This window comes from Phoca vitulina, unplaced genomic scaffold (genome assembly GCF_004348235.1).
Source record: "Phoca vitulina isolate PV1807 unplaced genomic scaffold, GSC_HSeal_1.0 scaffold17, whole genome shotgun sequence".
NCBI classification, from domain to species: Eukaryota; Metazoa; Chordata; class Mammalia; order Carnivora; family Phocidae; genus Phoca; species Phoca vitulina.
In genome coordinates this window covers 13,214,303-13,237,722 of record NW_022589720.1, presented here as the reverse complement: position 1 = coordinate 13,237,722, position 23,420 = coordinate 13,214,303, and the positions used below count along the sequence as shown (strand labels likewise).

The 23,420-nt window shown below is 46.8% G+C and overlaps 1 long non-coding RNA gene across 2 annotated transcripts; it reads right to left on the bottom strand.

Annotated features, from left to right (window-relative positions):
* Positions 1–23: 23 nt before the first annotated feature.
* LOC116639259 lies at positions 24–23,276 on the bottom strand. Of its 2 annotated transcripts, XR_004300784.1 has the most exons (7): positions 22,754–23,276; positions 21,764–21,911; positions 16,657–16,778; positions 10,512–10,718; positions 9,564–9,709; positions 8,345–8,618; positions 24–2,029 (listed from the first exon to the last, which is right to left on the bottom strand). It is a non-coding gene; the product is annotated as an uncharacterized LOC116639259 (long non-coding RNA). The 2 variants fall into 2 exon arrangements; XR_004300785.1 differs by lacking the exons at positions 9,564–9,709; positions 10,512–10,718; positions 16,657–16,778; positions 21,764–21,911.
* Positions 23,277–23,420: the final 144 nt, after the last annotated feature.

Sequence of the window (23,420 nt, the reverse complement as noted above, 5' to 3'; positions counted from 1 at the left end):
GTTGGGGTTTTTGTTGTTGGTTTGGTTTTAATGCTTTTGGCCTCAGTGTCGAAACTGTGTGTTTCATAAGTTGATCACTAGGTCTTAAAGTGGACATGTAGACACACAGCACGACTCCAAGGAAGCAGAGAAGATAAAAGAAAGGATTCCATGAAACCCAGAAATCTAAGGCCTTGAAATGTGTGTTTATGTCAAACGGTCTCGGAGCCCCAAAACCCGTCTAATCGTGAAATCATGATCCTACAACCTGCTTGCAGCCGTGCTCACTGGGGAGAATACACAGGTAGGCTGTTTGGCCACTGATTTACCCAAAGAACTCAGGACATGGGGTCTGACCTGGGACGTGAGCGGTGCCAGTCCCCCGGATGTCCCTTTCTCTTCCACTGAATCCCACCACTGCTTGTGTCCAGAGTGCTGCCCCCCACCCACCCTCCAGGGGGACTGGAAGTACGTAAAGGCAGGTGCTGCTGAGCATCTGTGGGCTGCAGGTGATGAGAAGGAAGGTGAGCTAGACTCTGTGTTCTACTGCTGTCTTTGTTTTCATTTCTAGCCCAGAGGGAAGTTGGCAGAAGGGCCTCTTCCCTCCATGACTTGTACCCCAAAAGGCTGCCTCTCCCCCAGTTGCATATGAAGAGGTAGGCAAAGTGAGGCAGAGCGCCTCATCTGAGACATCACAGCGGCACCAACACCAGAACCTAGGTCTCTCTGCACTTGGGCCTTTATGTGCCCACGGCTGGGATGTTTTAATGTTTTATTTAGAAATAATATAGGTTCAGAAGAAGTTGCAATAGCATGTACAGGGAGACCCATATACCTACTTCACCCGGTTTCCCCTATGGTGACATTTTGCAAAACCACAGAACAGTATCACAATTGTCCACTGTAATTAGGATTTTGCTTCCCCATGTCAGACAAGGACTATAGTCCCCAGTCTACGGCCATACCACCCTGAACGCGCCCGATCTCGTCTGATCTCGGAAGCTAAGCAGGGTCGGGCCTGGTTAGTACTTGGATGGGAGATTGTTGCTTTAAACATTTCTTGTCTGCTATTTTGAATGAGCTCTGGGATTTCCTTCCCTCCCTGCATTTCCTCATCAACACAGACTGGCTCAGCATCACCTCTCACTTCTACATGATCAATCAGCATATTGACAAAAGTCTCTCCAGGACTGAAACACTGTCTTCCCTTCACATGCCCTCCCCCGCTCCCCCCCCCTCCCCCAGGAAATCCAGCCTCATGCCTGCCCAAAGCAGGCAGAGATGGGACTGGGATGGCTGGGAGGATTCCGGGGGGGGGGGGACGGGACTGTCTTGAGCTGGTCTTACAATATGGCAGAGGGGAACAAATTCTTCCTAGGGGAGGGTCCCGGAAGTGGCATGAGCACAGGTGTGCAGGTGTTAGGGCAAAGGTCAGAAGCCATGCTACAGCTCCCCTGTCCTAGCCCCATTGGCCTCCACACTTCACCACCTCTGGCGCCCTCCCCTGCACCCCCCACCCGTATATGCTGTTGACAAACCAGATACATGGAGGGATCTTTATAACATCTAAATCCAACTATATCCCTCTCCTACGAAAAGCTCTCCTACAATTTTGTCCAACCAAAATATCACCCTCTACTATAGCGCTGTGTCCTCTGCCCCGCCTGCCTCTAACCTTGTCTCGTGGCTCTCCTCCCCACTCAGCACAGATCTCGGCTTTCGTTCCGTCCCAGTTTTATCAGCCCCCAACTTAGGGTGCTCTGCCCAGCAGTGCGCACAGGGACTCTGATGTTTTCCTGGTGAAACTGAGTGTCTGTAGTCAAGAAGACGCGAGCTGTAACTCCCAGGTACCTGGGGCTTCGGCAGAGATGTTCTGGCGAATGTTTATCCGCGGGCTCTCCGGGGTGGGGGTGGGGGGCAGTCCTGCCGTGTGGGGTTGGCTGATTGTCATGGTGTCCGTATTTCCACCAGGGCTAATTTCGAGCTCCAAGGTGACATCACTGAATGTGGAGTTGGATGGGATGCATAGTTGGCTCCCGAAAGCTTGGTCCTGCACACCACACGGAAAAGACATACCAATAAACAATTTTTCCATAAGAAATTTGTTTCCTATTCATAAGAAAACCTCTAAAGGAAGTAAAAAAAGACACTTAGAAAGCTTTAAGCACTTTGTGCAGGGGAAAGTTACTGTGGGAAAAGTACAGACGTTTGCAAAGTATATAATCTGCTCCTATCTTTAGTTTTCCCAGAGATTTCTTTTCCCTTTCAAGTAATAACAGGATTATAGTTGATTAGCAGTTTGAGACATAAACAGGGTCTCCTATCCCTGAGGCATCCAGACATTTGATTGGTGGGAATTAGTTTCCAGATCAGCATTCTCATCATTCCCTCATGACCTGCCAGAAAAGAAAATGAGTAATTCTGGTAACTCTGATCTCTTGGGGGAACTGTTCTCCATAAGTTTACTTACTGACTTGACATTGAGGAAATGCAATAGGCCTCTTGATTAGAAAAAAGATAACCCCAATGATCAACATCAACCATAACATAATTTAGTTGACTTTAATTTACTAAATTCTTGTTTAGATCGGAAAAAAAAAAACCACACACCGTCCACACTATCTCAGTGGGGTTTGCAAAGGAAGTAGAAGAATTGTCTTAAGTTGCTTAGAGCCTAGTTGGGGGTAACAGATAAAAATATATGAAATCAGTTGACTGTAACAGCAACAGTAATTGGGCCATCTGCATATGTGTTGAAGGGGTCCAGAAAACAAGAGTGCAAGGGAGAGAGTTTTCAAAGGAGAATGTGGTAGGGTTGCTAGAGAGGAGGTGGGTGGGGGGATGGGGTCACTGGGTGATGGGCATTAAGGAGGGCACTTCATACAATGAGCAAGGGGTGTTATATGTAACTGATGAATCACTGAACTCTACCTCTGAAACTAACAATACACAATGTTAATTGAATTTAAATTAAAAAAAAAAGAATGTGGAGCCAAAAAATGAAGATTTGTGATGTGTAATGTGAGCACATGCCAATGGAACAAATTACTGAAGAAAATCCATGAGGCAAAAATGAGCAGAATGGGGAGTACGTTTCTAAGTACGTCCTTCTTATACTCTCCTTGTGTTTTCCCCTTGACCATCTCTCTCTGATGTGATCAATGGTGTTAGTTACCATTTGCTCAGAACATGTTTCAGGCTTGGTGCAAGATACATCATCCTGTCATTGTGTCCTTCCAGTAGGAGTAGGTGCTAGCAAACCCATTTTTACATTGGGGATATTGAGATTTAGAAAGCAAATTATTTAAGCAATATCTTTGCTGTGCAACAAGTAACTCCAGATTCAGTGGCTAAAACAGTAAGTATTTACTTAGGTCACGATTCTATAGGTCATCTGTTGGAGCTGGGCAGTCTCCCTGCTCATCTCATTCATGACTAAGTTCAACGGTATCCAGGTCAACTTTGTTGATCTTGCCTTGGCTTTCTCATCTGTCTGAAGCCTCAGATGAGAAGGCTGAGCTCTGCTCCATGTGATCTCTTGTTCTCCAGTTAGCTAGCCTAGGCTGATTCACGGCATTTGGCAAGGTCTTGCAAAAACTAGTAGGTACAGGCAGGGCCTCTCAAGGCTTTGCTTCAAACTGGCACATTGGTGAGTCCACCATATTTTATTGGCCAAAGCCAGACCCAATGCCAGACCAGAGCCAAGAGGTGGGGAAACAAACTCCATATCTTGATGGAAGTTGCTGCAAAATCACTCGAGAGGTTGGAGAACTGTGGCCTTTTTATAATCTAACCACACTTGGCTGAAAAATGACAAAACTACAGTGGACAAAGAATTCATACCAGGTTTGAGTGAAATCGTGCTCTTCTCATAAAGCTATCCTAAAATCCAACCACTTTCTCTATTTTCCTTTACATGGCCACGCCCCTAGCTTACCACCACCCGATCACCAGCTTCCTCTGATTGCACACTTCTAATGTCACCAGACACAGATGCCCACCGTCGTCCCTTTTCCAGATTTTCCCTCAGAATCTTCTCTTGCCAGAAATGATCTTTCTCCCCGTTCATATCTCTTCATCCATGACAACCTGGCTTAGATTTTAATTTCTCTGCAAAGCTGCCTGCAGCAGAGACTGCTACCCATCCCCCAGTGATCTGCCATTTTACCATTTGTCCTTTCTTCCCTTTTGCCTTTCATAATAGAATTCCCTTACGTTTTAGCTTGCGGTGGATGCTAAGCTACAGAATCCATTCCCCAGCTTCCCCTGCAACTTTGTGTGGTGCTTTTAAAAAAAACGTTACAACTGGGACGCCTGGATGGCCAGTCAGTTAAGCATCTGCCTTCAGCTCAGGTCATGATCCCAGGGTCTTGGGATCGAGCCTCAAGTCAGGCTCCCTGCTTGGTGGGGAGCCTAGTTCTACTTCTCCCGCTCCCCCTGCTTGTGCTCACTCGTGCGCTCTCAAAATCTTTCCAAAAAAAAAGGTAACTTCTTGATAACCCTTCCTATAAAAAGGTGAAGTCTCATCCCCATGAATATGGGCCAGCCATCGTGAGTCCACTTCTAATAAATAGAATGTGGTAGAAGTGAAACCACATAGCTTATAAGGCCAGGTCATAAAAGCTGACACATCTTTACTTGCTTTCTCTTGGGACACGCACCTTAGGAGCTCTGACCCGACATGACAGAAATCTCATCAACCTGAAGCCGCCGTGTTGAAAGGACTAGGTAAGGAGGCCATGCAGAGCTCGCCAAGCCCCACAGGTACCGTCCCCAACTGGTTTGTCTTCTCAACCTCAACACATGGGTGTGTCTTCAGATTACTCCAGCCACTAGCTCTATGCAAAAGACACTCCCTCCCTCTCCAGACCCATCAAAGTCTTATTAAGACATCTTGGGGCCCAGGATCTTGTCATGTAGATCAAGTTCTGGTGTGAATGAGGCTCTTGGGTGTAGTTCCTCAAGTACAGCTCATTAAAACTGACTGGAAGATCTGTGTGCCGTGGAGACAAGTTTCCTGTCCTCCAGAAGCTAACTGCTGCAGAGACTGTCGTTCACAAAGGGGAAAATTGGGGGGGGGGGGGGGAGCGGCACGGAACAGTCACAAGTCTGTGGCATTTGTGGAAAAAGGAGGATGACTCAGGATAACTCCAAGAACCCAGGGAGAAGGATTCCCAGTTAGTGGAACAGAGTCCCAGTCATGGGACTGGCGTCATGTACTCAGCTGGATTTCAGAAATGTATGAAGGAGAAAAGTAAATCATTTGGGCCAGGGGACCCATTGGGGTGGCTTTAAACATACCCACAAATTTCTTTGACAATCCTCCCACGAAAAGGTGGAGTCTAATTCTCCTCTCCTCCTCCTAACAGCTAGAGTGTGACAGGAAGGCTACCATGTGAGTCCCAAAGCTAGGTCGTAGAAGGGACACTAGAACATTTGCGAGGCTCTTGGGACACGTGCTACTGGAGCCCTGGAGCCACCGTGCCCGGGAGACCACGTGGAGAAGCTAGGCAAACAAAGATGCCAGAAGGGTGCCAGCTGTGCCAACCCCCAGCTCTTGAGGTCTTCCCAGCGTCAACCACCAGACATGCAAATGGTGAGCCTGCAAATGAGTCCAGCCCCCAGCCTGCAAGGCGACTCAGCTGATGCCACAGGAGACAGAGATATGGTGACCCTGCTGAGGAGGCGCCAGCCATGCCAGCGAGCCAAAAAACGAATGAAAGTATGAGGAATGGATGAGTTTTAAAACTGTCACTATTGGGGGCGCCTGGGCGGCTCAGTCGCTTAAGCGTCTGCCTTCAGTTCAGGTCATGATCCCAGGGTCCTGAGATGGAGGCCCGCGTCGCATCTGGGTCCCTGCTCAGCAGGGTCTGCTTCTCCTTCTGCCCCTCCCCCCCACACTTGTACTTACTCATGCGTGCTCTCTCTAAACTAAATAAAATCTTTAAAAAAAAAAAAACTGTCACTATTTACAGCTGATGTGATGAAGCACTCAGTTTAACAACTGATCATGCTGGATTTTCTATTAGAATTAATGAGTGAATGTAGCAAGATCACTAGATAAAAGGGCAGTATTTTAAAAACCAAATGTATTTCTATATAGCAACAGCAACCAATTATAAATTTTTAAAAATATCTCCTACAATGTTGCCAAAAACATTTACTATCTAAGAGAAAATGTAAAGCAATATGTGTCCTCTGATGCCAAAGCTCAGGACATGTCCTTTATGCTACACTCTTGAGTTGACATGTAAATTGATCTGCAAAAGCATCTGAAACGAGGTGAGGCAGAAAGTACTATGATACAAGTATCAGCTAACCATTAAAAACAAAAATATGTTGGAGATACAAGGAAATGGGTTTATAACCCAATTTATTTCTCATACAGGTGAGGAAGCTAAAAGACTCATAACTTCTAGTTTCATGGTCCTTTCTCTTAAATGAGGCTGAACTTAAAACACAGAAGAGATCTAAATTCTAAAATAAAATACATCCCTTCACGACAAAGTGAAGGTTCCATGTCTTGGTTAGTAGAGAGCTCCTGCTTGAAATGTTTATTTTGTATTTTAAACCATCTGGCCTGGGGCACCTGGGTGGCTCAGTCGTTGGGCGTCTGCCTTCGGCTCAGGTCATGATCCCGGTGTCCTGGGATCGAGCCCCGCATCGGGCTCCTTCCTCGTCGGGGGGCCTGCTTCTCCCTCTCCCACTCCCCCTGCTTGTGTTCCTGCTCTCACTGTCTCTCTCTCTGTCAAATAAATAAATAAAATCTGGGCGCCTGGGTGGCTCAGTTGGTTAAGCGACTGCCTTCGGCTCAGGTCATGATCCTCGAGTCCCGGGATCGAGTCCCGCATCGGGCTCCCTGCTCAGCGGGGGGGTCTGCTTCTCCCTCTGACCCTCCCCCCTCTCATGTGCTCTCTCTCTCCTCTCATCCTCTCTCAAATAAATAAATAAAAAATCTTTAAAAAAAAAATTAAATAAATAAATAAATAAAATCTTTAAAAAACAAAAAATAAAAAAATAAACCATCTGGCCTTTCTGTTGCTTGGGAGAATCATGAATTTTTTAAAGGTAAATTTCCGCAGTCATTCAAGCAGAGCATGCTACCTAGAATCATCCATGTGAGACGCACATCGAATGCAAATCGATGCCTGCCATTAAGCCCACTTCTCCTTCCCCTGGTTCCGCACACGACTCTGTCATCCAGGCCTCAGCTTAAGTGTCACCTCTCCAGAAAGGCTTTTCCTCACCACCAAATATAAAATAGCTAGTCTTCACTGCATCACCATGTTGTAAGTAGCACTAAATAGTATTTCTTGTTCAGTTGCTTACTGTACATCTTCCTTAATTAGAAGTTAATCTCGGGGGCACCTGGGTGGCTCCGTCGGTTATACATCTGACTCTTGATTTCAGCTCAGGTAATGATCTCAGGGTCATAAGATCGAGCCCCGCATTGGCTCCAGGCTGAGCATGGAGCCGGCTTGGGATTCTCTCTCTCCCTCTGCCCCTCCTCCCGCTCATGTAATACATAACCAAAAAATAAAGTCTAAAAAAAAAAAAGAAAAAGATAGTCTCCATGAGAACAGCAATCTTTTTGTATTTGTTATTGTCACTCTTAACCAAACCATGTCTGAACATGGTGGATACTTAGTAATTTTTTTTTTTTTAAGATTTTAGAGAGCATGTGCAAGTGGGGGGAGGGGGGAGTCCTCAAGCAGGCTCCCCACTGAGCACAGAGCTCGATGCAGGACTGGATCCCAGGACCCTGAGGTCATGACCCGAGCCGAAACCAAGAGTCGGACGCTTAACTGACTGAGCCACCCAGGCGCCCCTCAGCAATTAATTCTTAAACAAGTGGAAGCGTAAACTGCAACTTTCAATTTGGGGGCCACCCCAGCTGAGAGTCCCCAGGGACAAGAGCCCAGGGCAGAGGTTAACCACCAGTGCTTTGGGACGTGCAGCACCAGGGCAGAGGGAATAAGGGAATGAGGCAGAGAGGGATGAGAAGCGATGCAAAGTCATGTGTTGTCATGCTGGCCATGGCTTCCCGTGAGCCACCGGGAGACCCCGCAGTTGCTCAGCAGGAGTGGGGCCGCGTGGGATGTCTCTGCACAGGTTGTAGAGGGAAATCCTGCCTCAGAGCAGCCCTTCAAGAGAAGGAAGAAAAGACACTTCCTGGGTTGGTCCTGTCTCCTGTTCCCCACTGGGGGCGTGGGGAGTCAGTCCCCTCCCACTTCCATGTCATCCGGCATCTCCCAAAGCCACGTGGACGCCAGACCCCACACTGTGGCGGGCTGAAAGACAGCCACACCCTACCCCAAGGACCTGTTACCTTGTATGGCAAAACAAACACTGCAGAGGTGATTACCCTGAGGATTCTGAGATCATCCACGTGCATCCAGTGTAGTCATGTGTCCTTCTAAGACGGAAGCAGGAGATCGGAGTCAGTGGTAGAAGATGTGACAGAAGGCAGAGGTTACAGTGGTGTCGAGAAGCCGCCACAGGCCAAGGCAGGCAGGCCACCTCCAGGAGCCAGGAGACGCACAGAATGGATTCTCCCTTGGAACCTTCCAGAGGAACCAGCCCTGCGGACACCTTGGTCTTAGCCTGTGAGTCTCATTTCAGACTGTTGACCTCCAGAACTGTAAGAAAATAAACTCACGTTGTTTTAAACTACGAGTTCGTGGTAACTTGTTACAGCAGCAACAGGAAACAGATACGCACACAAACGGATAAATAAGGGGAGCATTTCCTCTAACTCTGTGGCGGGAGGTTGGAGAGACCCCCCCCCCCAGATAAGCAAGGCCAGAGAACCTGAGGTACGTAAGATGTACCCAATACAAGGACCTGTATGACCGCTTATATTGAGAAGCTAAGGACAGAGAAAATGTGTGATGATTGTATTAACATGGTCTTTTATCCTACTTCATTTTCAGTTGTGAATAACATCCCACTCTGAAAAATATCCCTGGGCCTCACGGATGACTTCTTTTTAAAAAAGATTTTATTTGAGAGAGACAGAGAGCAGAGAGAGTGAGCACACAAGTGGTGGGGAGGGACAGAGGGAGAAGCAGACTCCTTGCTGAGCAGGGAGGCCGACGCGGGGCTCGATCCCAGGACCCCAAGATCGTGACCTGAGCCGAAGGCAGACGCTTAACCGACTGAGCCACCCAGGTGCCCCCCACAGATGACTTTTATATATGTCACATAACCTATACTCCAAATCAGACCATCACACAGCTTAAAATCTGGTAAAAATCCATTTGTACAGAAACTATTTTATTTTATGTAGCTTTGATATAGAATGGATAGAGAGCACAGCATGTATTAGGGTAACTCTAGCTGCTTTAGCAAATACCTACATTTCAATTACCTACCATTATTTTATTTTTTGAGAGAGAGAATGTGCATGAGTCGGGGCCGGGGGGAAGGGGCAGAGGGAGATAGAGCATCTCAAGCAGGCGCCATAATCAGCACAGAGCCCAATGCAGGGCTCAGTCTTATGACCCTGAGATCATTACCTGAGCTGAAATCAAGAGTCAGACACTAAACCAACTGAGCCACCCGGGTGCCCGTCAATTACCTACCATTGTTAAAGACGACTTCTTGCTTACATAACTGACCGATATGGGTAAAATGTTAGAAGGGAGTTGGATCTGCTCCTGTGGCTTGAATTCAGGAGCCCAGCAGACAGGGGCTCTGCCTTCTTCAACATTTATCTTCCAAGGTTGCCCTAGGCACAAACAAAGTGGCAGACAGGGAGCAGTTGACCAGATAAGAACATACACCTTTTAACCTCCTCGGCCTGGAAGTGATGTCACATGACATCACTTCTATGCGAGGGACGCTGGGAAATGTAGCTCCAGGCTGGGCAACTACCTTTTCAGTTACACTCTGCACCACATAAGGGGAGAATGAAACTCTGGTGGACAACTGGCTGTCCCTTGCCACGGTCTATTCCTTGGGCCAAGAAGTATTCATGTGGACTCTTTCCTCCAAATATGGAAGACTCTTCTCCCAGTCGAAAAGGAACATTCAAAGGAATTAACTCAAAAACGCTATTAGTTACTACTGCATCCCTGGGAGCAAAACGGATGGATAACCAACAAGAGACGGCTCAATCTATACAATCGAAAGAAGTCAAGGATGGATGACCAGGAAGCTGAGGGGGCACGACTCCAAGTCCTTGCCTGGTTTCAAAGCCCATTGGTTGCAGGCAAGACTGTATCTCCAGCCCCCTGCAACACCACTACGTGACCCTGATCTCCCAGTCCTTCACCTAAGGGTAACTGAACTCTGAGGAATACCCAAGCATTTTGATGACTGTTGGACAGGGTCTTAACACCTAGAGACACTAATCATCATCAGGGGCCTCTGTTAGGGTGTAGGAATATTGGGGCTAGGTAATAAATGAATAATTGGCCCAGATCAACTTACAATGGGCCCACTGGGTCTGTGGTCCCATCTGGAGGTCATTTTCCTAGATCCCAAATGTAAAATGGAACTAGACATGCTTGGTAGTTGCACAAACTTACATTGGTTCCTTGGCTTAGGGTAAGAGTACCATAGTGTAGACATCGAGGAGAATGTTCTGAAATGAATCCCCTCCATGAAAAGGACAGTGAATCAAAACTAATATGGCATCCAGGGAGGAATGGCAGGAATTAGTGTCCTCACTAAAGAACTAGAGGATTCTGGGTGAGGCTCCCATCATGTTGCCTTTTAATGCACAAGTATGGAACCTGCAAAAACCAAACAGATCCAGTGAACAACAGCAGAGTCAACCAAGTAGTAGTCCCAATTGCAGCTGCCACGCCAAATGCTGTCCTGTCCCTAGGTGAGAAACACTTGGTCTTAGTGCATGCGCTATATGATTTCACATTCATTCTTCCTTGGAACCCTGTTTTTATCCATTAATTTCAAGTAAATGTAAATCAGAATGTATAATTTTGTCTGAAGATACACGAGTTATATAGGATAAGATTTATTTCTTCAAAGAGAGTTACATAATTAAAGGTTAATAAATATTACCTATAATAATAGGGGTGCCTGGGGGCGCCTGGGTGGCTCAGTCGGTTAAGCGTCTGCCTTCGGCTCGGGTCATCATCTCAGGCTCCTGGGATCGAACCCCACATTGGGCTCCCTGCTCAGCGGGGAGTCTGCTCCTCCCTCTCCCTCTGTGCTCTCTCTTTAAAAAAAATAATAATAAAATAATAATAATAGGGGTGCCTGGGTGGCTCAGTCGGTTAAGCCTCTGACTTTTGATTTCGGCTCAAGTCATGATCTCAGGGTCATGAGATCAAGCCCCACACTGGGCTCCCCACTCAACTGGGAGTCTGCTTCTTGCCCTCTCCTCTCCCTCTGTCCCTCCCCGTCCCTGCTTGTGCTTGTGCTCTCTCAAATAAATATTAAATAAATATTGCCTATAATAATAAATTATTCATATAGTACTTATTTGGCAAACTCATTACTTCAGAACATGGCCAAGGATCTGCAGAGAAGCAAAACCTGGCTTCATGTAAGTAAGTAACAATGGCTAAGTCCATGTGAGCTTTGCTGACTTTGCTTATGCTTGAAGAGGCTCTGAAGAGCTTATCTTCCCTTTCACCACCACAACAGGTACCTTCCTCTCTCCCCACCCCCACCCTGTGCTCTCTGCAGCTCATGATCGGTCATCTGCAAACCACCCATAATTACCATCTCTTCTTACGTTCCACCTGCTAGTTCTAACTCAGAGTTGGAGTGTTCCCTGCAACCCTCTCAAGTGAGGACTCTTTGATCCCCAGCCCTGTACCACTGGGCCTACTATGCAGTAATTGTCCCCTTGGTACTTCCAGACCATTTCTCTTCCTTCCCTGATGAAATCCTCAGGATCTTTGGAGCAATGCTATTGGACCAGACCATCCACACTCCCTCCTCATCCAAGTTCCCAGCTGATTTTCTCTGCACCATTATTCTGCAGACTTCCTTCACATAAACAATCCATCCAGTGCCCTGGCTTCTTGCTTCTTTGACCTTATGTCCTCTTCCCCCTCTAAACTCTAGCCTCCACTGACTCCTTTCTACCTCTTTTCAGCGTCCTCCTGCGAGGAGCACTTCAACAGTTACTTCATCGGGGCCTCCCAACCATGAAGCCACCATTTCCTTCAATACCCATCACTTCACTCGTGCCTTCACTCCCCTTCTCTGCCAGATTAGAATCTCTGGTCCATCACTCTAATCATTCAATTATATACACCCTCAACTCCTTCCTCATCCCTTCTTCTTCTCCACTTGTCTTGAAAAACCGCATCCATGATAAACCCAATTCTCTAAGTCTGTATTTGAGCAGATGAATGTTGGAGAAACTCCCAAATATGCTGACTCTCACTGTAAGCTTATGAGCACAGTTTTCCAAGGCTGGCCCGTCACATCCTCCCTCCCACCCTTCCCTAGTGAACTGTCTCCCATGGTCTCCCGTGTCCCAAGGCCACTATCCCAAAATTCCTTTTTAAACTTCGTATCACTATTCCTCCCATCCCCCAACTTATTTCATTGTGAAAACCCCAGGAGAAGCAGAAAACACTGCGGCCTCTACCACATCTTCCAATTTATCCCATGGATTGCTTCGGCTTTCATGTCATTTAGATGCTGACCTTCTGTCCCCTGAGCTCACGGTTTTTATATCCAGTTTCCTACTTGTCTGCACGTGGATCTGTATTAGGCATATGAAGTACAGTATGTCCAAGCGAGGATTCCTCTCCTAAGAGAGAATTTTCTCTCCCAAATCTTCCCTATCTCTACAGGTGTTGGATGTCATCTGTAATTCCTCTCTGTCCCTAACACTTTACATCTGATCCCTTAGCAATTCCTGTTGGCTGGACTTCCCAGATGTATTCCAAATCCAGTCATTTCTCACCATGTCCACCACTACCAATATCTCTGTGACTAGTGCAGTGATCCCTAGTTGATGTCCTTGTTTCATGCTTGTCTCTTCATCAGTGACCAGAACAATCCTTTCAAGAGGAAAACTGAATGGAGTTTTGCACCACATCCTTCACTGATTTTCCACCATCTTTTAGAATGAAATCTCAACCATGCGTGGTCTGCTGCGTCCTTCGTGATGCCCCGTCTTCCTCTCCTCTCTCACCTGATCTCCCCTCACTCTGCTCTCTCATTTTAGCTTTCTTGTACCTTGGGCAGGTCCAGCTAGTTCTAACTTCATGGTCCTCACTCGCACTTGCCATCCCCTTTGTTTGGCATGCCCTTCCCTCCAGAACTCCACATGACTGGCTGCCTTCCTTCATTTAAGTCTGCTCAAAAGTCACTTCTCTCACCTCCCCATCTCGTCCAAAACACTTCCCCTTTTCACTCTGTTCCCTTTTTCTTCACTGCGCCCTGTGTTAGATTGTTATGTTAATGGTCTTCCTGCTCTTGGGCTATTGCCTCTCATGTGGACTCTGGGCTTAGCCATATAACTTGCTTTGGCCACCAGGACATTAGAAAATGTGACCCAAGCAGAGGCTTGCTAAGTGTCTGCACATTAGGGGATGCCTTCATGGAACTCCAGCTGCCAAGTGGAGAAGCGTGAAGCCGGCCTGCTGAGACACATCCGCTGACAGCCACGGCTAGTGGCCACCCAGCATCTTCTAACTGGTGGTAAATGCGTAAGTGAACCCAGTGATATCATGTGGATCTGAGATGTGCCATTCCAGCTGACCTCGCCCCAACTGCCCATCCGTGGAATCATGAGCAAATAAAAGTTGTTTTAGGCCACCAAGTTTGGGGATGGTTTGTTATCTACAGCAGTAAATGATACACATCCTAACCTAAAATGTTATGCCTATATGCATATTTGCTCACTGTCTGCCATGACTCCTAAAATGGAAGCTCTCTGAGGATAGGAACATTACCTTGAGTACACTGTGGTCCTCCAGCCTAGAACACTGTCTGGCCCACAGAGACACACAGAAGACATTTGTTGTTGAATGAACAGTCTCTTGTGGAGCAGCCTCATATGATCCTCTGGATCTCTAAATTTGGCCCATGAGACAGATCTGTCTCCATCGAGTGCCTGGCTGGCTCAGTTGGTAGAGCACGTGACTTGATCTCAGGGTTGTAAGTTCAAACCCCACGTTGGGTGTAAAGATTACTTAAAAATAAAGAAAGATTGGTCTCCTGTCTTCTGATTGACCACTAGACATGACCAATGGACATTCAAAACCTTCTAAATTGATGGGGTTTTTTTTCTCTCCAAATTTGTCCCCAGCTTTTCTCCTCTATTTCATATTTTAGTTATGGTACAATGGTGATGACACTTAATTTTATGTGTCAACTTGGCTAGGTGATGGTGCCATTTTTTTTTTTTTTTTTGTCAAACACCTGTCTAGATGTCACTGTGAAGTTATTTTTTAGGTGTGATTAACATTTAATCAGTAGACTGAGAAAAGCACATTACCCTCCATAATATGGGTGAGCCTCATCCAATCAGTTGAAGACTTTAACAGAAAAGCCTAAAGTCCCTTGAACAGGAAGGAATTCTGTCTCCAGACTGCCTTCAGACTCCAGACTACAACATTAACTCCTGCCTGAGTTTCTGGCCTCAAGCCTACCCAGGAGGTTTTGGACTTGCCTGTGCACACAACTATAGGAGCCAATTCTTTAAATCCCTCCTCCCCAGCTACACAACACACACACACACACACACACACACACACACACACACACACCATTGGTTCTGTTTCTCTGGAGAACCAATACTGGGGTTATCTTTAACAATTGCCTCCCCCCCTTTTCCCAACAGCCATTTGGTCACCAAAGCCCTACTGGTACAGTGTACAGGATGTCTCCTGTGGCTACCCTTTCTCTGCCTCCATGTCCCTTGTTTTGGTTTAGACTCTCAGCATCTCTCACCTGGACTATTATAAAAGTCTGCTAACCAGTCTCTCTGCCTCATCTCCTTCCCATCCACATGCTACTCCACCGCCAGGGTTACCTTTCTAAGAATCTGATTATGACACTTACCTCCAAAGTCTCCAATCACCTACAGAATACAGTGCAAACTCCTCAGTATAACATGAAAGCTTCTTATCAACAAGTTCAAGTTCTATTTCCAGCTCCATATCTCATACTCCTCTCTAAAACCCCTAAATTCTATGTATATTTAGCACCTGTGGATCCCCAAACATCTCATGTTCATTTCATACCTTCATGCTTTTGTACCGTTTAAGATTTCTTTTCATTTAGGAAGAGAGAGAGAGAGAGTGTGTGTGTGTGCGCGCGCACGCGCGCAGGAAGGGGCAGAGGGAGGAGAGAGAAAATCTTAAGCAGGCTCCATGCTGAGTGGAGCTTGGTCTTACGGGTTCATAAGATCTTGCGGGGCTTGATCTCATGATGCTGAGATCATGACGTGAGCTGAAATCCACAATTAGATGCTTAACCGACTGAGCCACGCAGGTGCTCCGCTTTTGCACACTGTATTCTATTTACTTGGAATGCCTACTAATTTGTCTTGAGAACATTCGAACCTGCTCTTCAAGTTCTAACTCAGATGTACTGTTTGTTCTTAAGCGGTCCCTGCATGCTTGGTCATAATATTTAGACAATGATAAAGATCCTTTCATTAGTCTTATTGTCTTGAAATTAATGTATGTGTCTGTATTTCTCAAAGACAAGAGGCTCTTTGATGGCAGGGACTGTGTGTAATAATGGATACTAATAGATAGTAATAGTAATAATAATTAGATCTCTGGTCCTGGTCTTCTGTTTAGCTCATCATAGCCACTCAAAAAATGTTTGCTGAGTCGATTTTTGTGTACTAGATTTTAAGCCCTTTGAAGGCAGAAACCATATTGCTGTTCATCTTTCTATCACTCACGGTGCCTCTCATAGGATCTTGTACACAGTACAAGGATCAAGTACACAGTACTATGTACATAGTACACAGATTTAGTGCCTAGTACATAGGATCTTGCTCAATATAAGAAGATTGAATTAAAGAAAAGCTTCAGTTCTCTGGAGAAAACAAATATTTCATTTCCTGTTGCTACACTATGTCAGCCATCCTTGGATTCCCACACTCGGGGCTGTCACAATGATTTTAAGTCAAGCAAGTGTTTGTGGAAAGGAGAAATCACTGAAGGTCACAGTCTTGAGGAAACGGAAAGAGAAAGGGACTGTCTTTTTTTAAAAGAACTTTCTCTATCTTCTATTTTCTACAGTCTTCTAAAAAACATTTTTTTTTTCTTTTGGCAATTTTCAAAGCCACAAGAAAGTAGAAAGAACAGTACAATGAACAGCCGGATACCCCTCACACAGATTCACCAACATCTTGCCACACCCATTTCCCCCCTGTCTCTATATATACACAATACTTCCTTTTGCTAAAAGCAAACATTGCTCTCATGGCACTTTACCCCTAAATACCGCATGTGACAGCACTCAGAAGGAAGACATTCTCTTACATCATCCTAACATTGTTATCCTATCTAAGAAAAGCAGTATTAATTCAACAAATCATCTAGCATAGACTCTGGACTCAAATTTCCCTAATTTTCCCTCCAAATGTCGTTGATAGCATTTTTTTTTTTTGGATCCAGAATCCAATCAAATTTCACACATTGATTTGGCTGTTCTCTCTCTTCTCCTCAAAGTGTTCCTCTGTTCTTGATATCAAACACTTGAAGATCCAAGTCAACTGACCTGTAGAATGCAGGACACGGTTTTGCTAGGATTTGATTCAGGCAAAATGTTTCCAGCAAGTTCTGTTGTGTCCCTGCCACAGCATCAGGTCAGGGGGCCCATAAGGTCAGACGGTCCCACTCCTGGAGATGCCAAGCATGATGAGAAGCAGGTAAGGTGGAGATCTCTCCAATGCAAAGACACACTTTGCAATTAATAACTAACCTGTGAGATCATGTAAATATTTCCTCCCTAGTCTTTTTCCGAGTGGGTCAATGATCATTGCCTGAATCACTGATTACATTGAGAGTTAACAAAATGGTACTTTTCTAAATCTACAGTCTATACTTATTAACTCATCTCTTGTAAAGCAGAGCTTCCCACCCACCCCTTTTGAGTATCATGATGGAGTCATGAATTTTTTTTAACTCAATATAATCATTTAGCAGGATTATTATTATTATTTTTTTTTGATCCTCAAAGTTTCCCAGATTCGGTAAGTGGGATCCCATTCAAAGCTGACTTCTGTGTCCTTTTGACATAGATTTTAAAATAGTCTTTGAACATGTCTTGCTTTCTGGTACACAAGATGTTCCTAACTCAGACCTAGTATCAGCCAATTCTCTAAGGAGCTTCAGCTCTTTTCTGGCAGGAAATAGAAAACAACACCTGGTCTGTAAGTGAGCTCACCACCATGGGGTGTCATGGATTCTAGGCTCTTTCTGTGGACATAGCTAGAATATCACATCATGAACTCATATTTATTGATAGATCCAATTCAAATCTTTCCTCAATTCCATGTTCTTTGGCTTTCATTGAAAACCCTCATTAGTTCCAAGAACGAGGAACACAGCCCTAGGCGATCTGGATTTGGAAGAGAAGGGGGTATGAGGCTGCTCTGGTTCCGAAAGGCACCAAGTGATGAAGCTTGAGCAGGCATGGCGGCCCTGAGACCAGAGAATGAGGTATATGGACATGGGAGCTTTTAAAAGGTTCTCAGCGATTGTTGAAAGACTGGAGATGGATGGGGAGTCCATATAATTTATCAGCTAAACCAAGACATTTTTTGAGAAAGAAAGCAAAGTGGTATTAATAACCATACAAGTCAGCAGACATAAACCAGCACTGTCGTGGGCTAACCTGACATATGGTTACTTCAACAGAGGGAATAAAGGAAAGACCAGAATCAAAACTTACTCCAATATTTCCTGTCTTGGGGACTATGGGTTACTATAGTTGACAAGACAGTTGTAAATGTTGTTTCCGGTTCTGGGGGGTGGTGGTCGTGTCTTTGTGACCTCTACTTGTCCTTCCCAACAGGGCTTATGAGGAATCAGACAGCGTGAAGGAACAGGCTTAACTTACAAGGTGTGTGACCAGGGTGGTCTCTGAAACCCACTGGGGTGGACATTCCTTTTGTTTTTTTAAGGTTTTTTTTTTTTTTTTTAATTTATTTGAGAGAGAGAATGAGAGACACAGCACAGGCCAGGGGGAGAAGCAGAGGGAGAAGCAGACTCCCCGCTGAGTAGGGAGCCTGATGTGGGGCTCAATCCCAGGACCCTGGGATCATGACCTGAGCCAAAGACAGATGCTTAACTGACTGAGCCACTCAGGAGCTCCTGGGGTGGACACTCCTAGAAAAGGAACCTCTCCCCTCCAACTCTGTCTCACCTCCCTTTCTTATAGGGCAAGAGCAAGAACAACCTCATCCATGAGAGAACAAACTGTCTATAGGAACATTGGATGCTAGCAGGTGGCAGGGGTTCTTTGAGAAATCCAGCTGCCCAGCACCAGGGGAATTTGAGGGTCCACAGGAAAGCTGGCTTTGGAAGCAGAGGCCAGTGAGCCTGTGGGACCCTGGGTTGACATGTATCTTCTCCCTGGAGAAAGGAGAAAGGCCTTCAGTCCCAGCCAGGCCCTTGTCCCGGTAACCCAGAGTAAGCCTCTAAAGCTATTTTTGGGGTAGTTCTGGTTTAGGGCAGGGGAAGGGGGCAGGAGAGTGCAAAGGGGGTACAGAGAAACCATCAAGTTTCAATGAACTGGCCTGCAAGCAAATATACTGAACTCCAAACTGTATTAAATATAATCTTAAGATTCCTTTGATGGTTCAGAAAACACGTGAGTCTTGTAAAGCTTCAGGGTCCCCAGGAACACCCCTGGCTGCTCAGTAAACACCCAGCTGTGCCCACTCGTGCATGGTCTAAAGGATTCAGGTGACACGGCCCGCCTACGTGTTCTCAATGCGGGCTGGGCCACTCTCCCAGGCTCCAGGTTTTGTGCCTAATTTCTAATGAACTAAAATTAGTAACAGGTGACAAGCCAAAAACATATTTTGAAGGGATGTCTGTGGCATGTAACCCTCGTAGCTATTTCATTACATTCCACGCATCTAATTTTAACTTAGAAAATACCCCTGGGGCCTGCAGGCAGGATTCGCAGACCTGGGTTTAAAGTCAATCACACGACAGTTTTGCTTTGATAATCGAAGTCGAGCTGGCTTGCCTGGGACCTCAGGGGACTGGCATTTTGAGTCTACCACTTTCTTGGTTAAGAACAAACAACAGAAAGAAACCCATGAACTTCAGGAACTCTCCATTGCTCACAGGACTGCCACTAAACTTGGAGAATGGTCCTCAAAACTCTCCTCCATCTGGTCTGTTTATCCAAAAGCCTCAACATATCCTGTCCCAGGCAGGCCACCTGCTCTGGCCGGTGCCTCTGAACTCATCTGGGCCTTTCTTTTCCTGCTGATCATTCCCTCTGCCTGGATCTACCTCTTGGCCAGGACCCCTGCTGCTCCCTAAGCTCCAGACCTCTGTAGCCCGCAACCTGACACTGATGAACCTCCTTGTCCCCCTCGAGGCACTCCTCACCTTAATGAATGACAAGGAAGAAGTTTCTTCCAGTGGCTCTGCCAGGCTCTATTTAATCCACTGCCCAGAGATACCTTTCTAAAACACAAACCAAGCCTCCCCATTCCCTTCACTGATCACCTTCTTCAGGTTCCCTTGCCCATGACCTAGCGCCAGGAGGGAAATAAGCAGCTTTGTTTGTCTTACTGTAAGCCCACAGCCAGCCTTTAATGAATGTTTAATGATCAATAAATGAAGAAATAAGGAATGATACAAAATTGCAATGAGATAGAACCAGGACCATGGTGGGGGGTTGGGGAAACAAGAAGAGGTTGCAGACCAGGATGATGGTTCACAACTTTGGCAGCTTCCCAGGTGAAATCTGAACACCCCCTCGCCTACCCCCACCCTACAGGGAGGGCAAGGAGAGACTGAAGGAGGAGGAGGCAGGCCACTCCACAGTGGCAGGTGGCAGGCTGAATAAGCAAGAGAACTTACAGACGAGGCTCGTCTTGGGCAAGATCTCCACACCTGCCGGCCAGAATCTTAAAAGTTTATACAGAGGTGATAAGCAACAACACTTCACTCTCTCAAGACTGCATCCTTGAAACGGCTCCCACTGTGGGAACCACGGCTACAAAACAGACGTTCCAAGAACAGGGGAGGGGGTAAGGAGCTTCCAGTTGCCCAGGTCCCGCTTATGGGTCAACAGGCAGTCACGTCCTCTGGACGATCAACTCCAACATAGGACCAGCGCAGTGGCTAGTCTGCGGACTTGGGTGTGACCGCTAGCCCAGTGAGAAGGGGTTGGAAGTTAATGTTCTGCAGTCATCCTTGCTGAGTGTGTGCATGTGTGCGCGCATGGGATAAATGAAGAGTACCTTTTCAGGATATACTCTTGTCATATGACCTCGTTCCCTTTAACCATTCTGAAGCCTTAACAACCTCTTTTGTGTAATATCAGGGAGTGATCCCTAAACTGGGTGCCCCAACTAGTGTATGGATGGCCACCATCTTGGTGTGAGGTTGTTCATCTCTGGTAAGCACCACCCTGACACAATGCTTCTCAAATGGAGACTAGTTTGGACATTCCAATTCTCGCAAGCACAACAGTCAACCCAAAGCAGAAATAACCAATTCCTTCTACAAGCTGGGCCTTGGAAACAGGGTCTGATCTTCTTTTCCATTTCCTGCGTGTTGCTATTGTGGTGTGATGTTCCTGTTTATCTGGGCTTAGTGAACTATCTAGTTCTCTTGGCTCAGTGACAAGGAAATGAGGGGAAATTAGGAATAAGGAGTAGAGGATATGGTGAGAACAGGAAGGTAAAAATTGCTTCAATAAAATTATCAGCACAAAAACATCTATGTGAGGGACTAATAAATAATACAATATGTGTACACAGCTCCTTCCATGTGGGAGTCATGGACCTACTGTAGGATTCTAATAGAAAACCTATTCAATGGGGCGCCTGGGTGGCTCAGTTGGTTAAGCAACTGCCTTCTGCTCAGGTCATGATCCCGGAGTCCTGGGATGGAGTCCCATATAGGGCTCCCAGCTCAGCGGGGAGCCTGTTTCTCCCTCTGACCCTCTCCCCTCTCATGCTGTTTCTCACTCTCTCTCTCTCAAATAAATAAAATCTTAAAAAAAAAAAAGAAAACCTATTTAAGGAAAATAAAAGCATTATTGGGGTATTTCCATCTCATTCTAAGGCTTAGCTTGATGTTGTCCATGTGGCCTTCTGGAGTGAGATTTAATTATTCATCATTTTTTCTCCTATTACAAGCTTACTAGCTACTTTTGGAAGAGAAAGGTGAGTGGACTCACATAGCTATGGGTAGGGATAAAAGATAAGAGATAATCTCTCTTAAATAGAGATAAAAAGCGTTGCAAACCACATGTAGCAACTCAAGTTCAGCTTTTATGGGTCTTCTTGTCCACACCTTTTACTACTTCCACAGACCCTGAGGACAATAATTAGAATTCAGGAGGAGAGGAAGGAACATGAAGAATCTTATGAACATGTTTCTAGAAGCACATGCACATTGGTTTGGACAATCGGGATGACCTGGTTCCTCATCTCCTCTGCCCTGCATTCTCCCCTCCAGCTGCAGAGTCTAGTGAAAATGGTAGAATATCGTACCCCTGGGGGCTGTGTCCAATCCTAAACAAAGGCCAGATGACAAAGTAAAGCCCCTTTTTCAGAAGCTTCTGCAGTAGGGCCAAGGGAGGGAACAAACACCTGGGAAAAGAGAGTCTATTTTGTGGAAAAAAATACCTGAATTGTTTCCACGTGCTTTTTCATTGCCTCCCTGGCCACTTTCTATCGGGTGGTCAGATTCTCCTGGGGGCACGTCGGACACTGCCTTCAGGAAAACCCCCGAACTCTGTATGGCTAGTGGATCATTCAGGGCCTTGGCGGTCTGCTGCAAATACACATAAGGAGCTGTGCATCCCCGTGTGTAACTCCATACCTTCTCTCATGTTGATCTCCCAACAGAAATTATTGCCCCTCCTCCAACCACCACTTTACTTCCCTCCTCCTCACAATTCAGACCAATTACCATTATTACAAAAAGCCTCCTGAAACCTGACTCTTCCACTCTTTCCCTAATTTGGGTGATTTAAGTTAAGACTCTTAGCATAGAGCAATTATTTCCATGACAGCAGTTATCACGTTGTAATTAGCCCCTCCTTGGCCTGGGAGCTTCCCGTGGGTGCAAGCCATATCCACTGGGCTTGGCAAAGCATTTGGGCGCGCAGTAGGTGTTCAAGAAACCCTCGAGTGAACTCTAGGAATATACCCTCTTGAGATATATCATACATACAGCCAAGTGCACACGTCTGCAACGTGCACATCAACGATACACAGAGGTATAAACATACAATGACCACCCAGGTGAGCATTACAGTGCATTGCCCAGAGGCTCCTCTGGAACAACAGGCTTTAATTGCTCTGGGAATGAGCCCCATCCATCTTGTGAAAGCCGGCTGGTGGCCAGTATGAAAGCCAAGAGGATATAAGAAGCCCAATTCCTTGCAGGTAGAATGCCCAGGGTGGGGGCAGGGGCATTTTATTCTAGAGAAAAGTTAAGAACAGGGGGATTAAAGACTACAACATTTTTTTAAAAATGCAAATAGTGAAAAGTGAGCATAGCAATTATCCTTCTTCCCTCCCCCCTCACGCTCCCCCAGAAATACCAGGGCCAGTGAGACCCGGTGTGGGCGGTCTCAGGAGTCCCTGTCAGCCCCCTCCCGGACGCCTTACCCATGTCCTGATGGCTGTTGAGACCCGGAGACCAGAGTGACTCAGAAGTAACCGTGGTCAAGGCTTGCCAAACCTTACGTGACACGCGCCAAGCGTCGGGTCTCCGCAGGGATCGGACTCCTCAGGTCCCGCTCACCTGCGCCTCCCGCAGACCAGCGTGCGTTCGGGAGCCCGCCAACTCTGCCCACAGGTCGGGGAGGGGAAGCGCCCTCCCCCATCGCTGCGGCCTGACGCTCCTTAATTGACTCAAACGTTTTTGTTTTTGTTTTTGTTCCCTCGTTTCTCAATCCAGCATTTATAGCATCACGTTACTTCCAGAGGACGAAAGACCTCTGCTGTGGTTGTACAGGCGGCCCCCGCCAGGGCGCGGGGCTCAAATCCGCTGCCAGCGGGAGGGGCGTCTGGGCGAGCGGGGGCCCGAGCCCCAGAAAGTGAAGATGTGCGGGTGACTTGGCCGGGTTCCGAGCGCGGCCAGCGAGGGGGCGCGCGCTCCCCGGGACGCCGCCCAGCCCCTCGGCGCCCAGCGCCCCGCCCCTGCGCGAACTTGGCCGCACCCACTTCCCCCGGGAGGCGCCCCTGCCGCCGCCGCCGCCGCCGCCGCCGCGGGGGCTGACGTCACAAGGCACCCAGCCGCCAGCGCCCCGCGGTGCGCGCCCCGCGCGGGGAC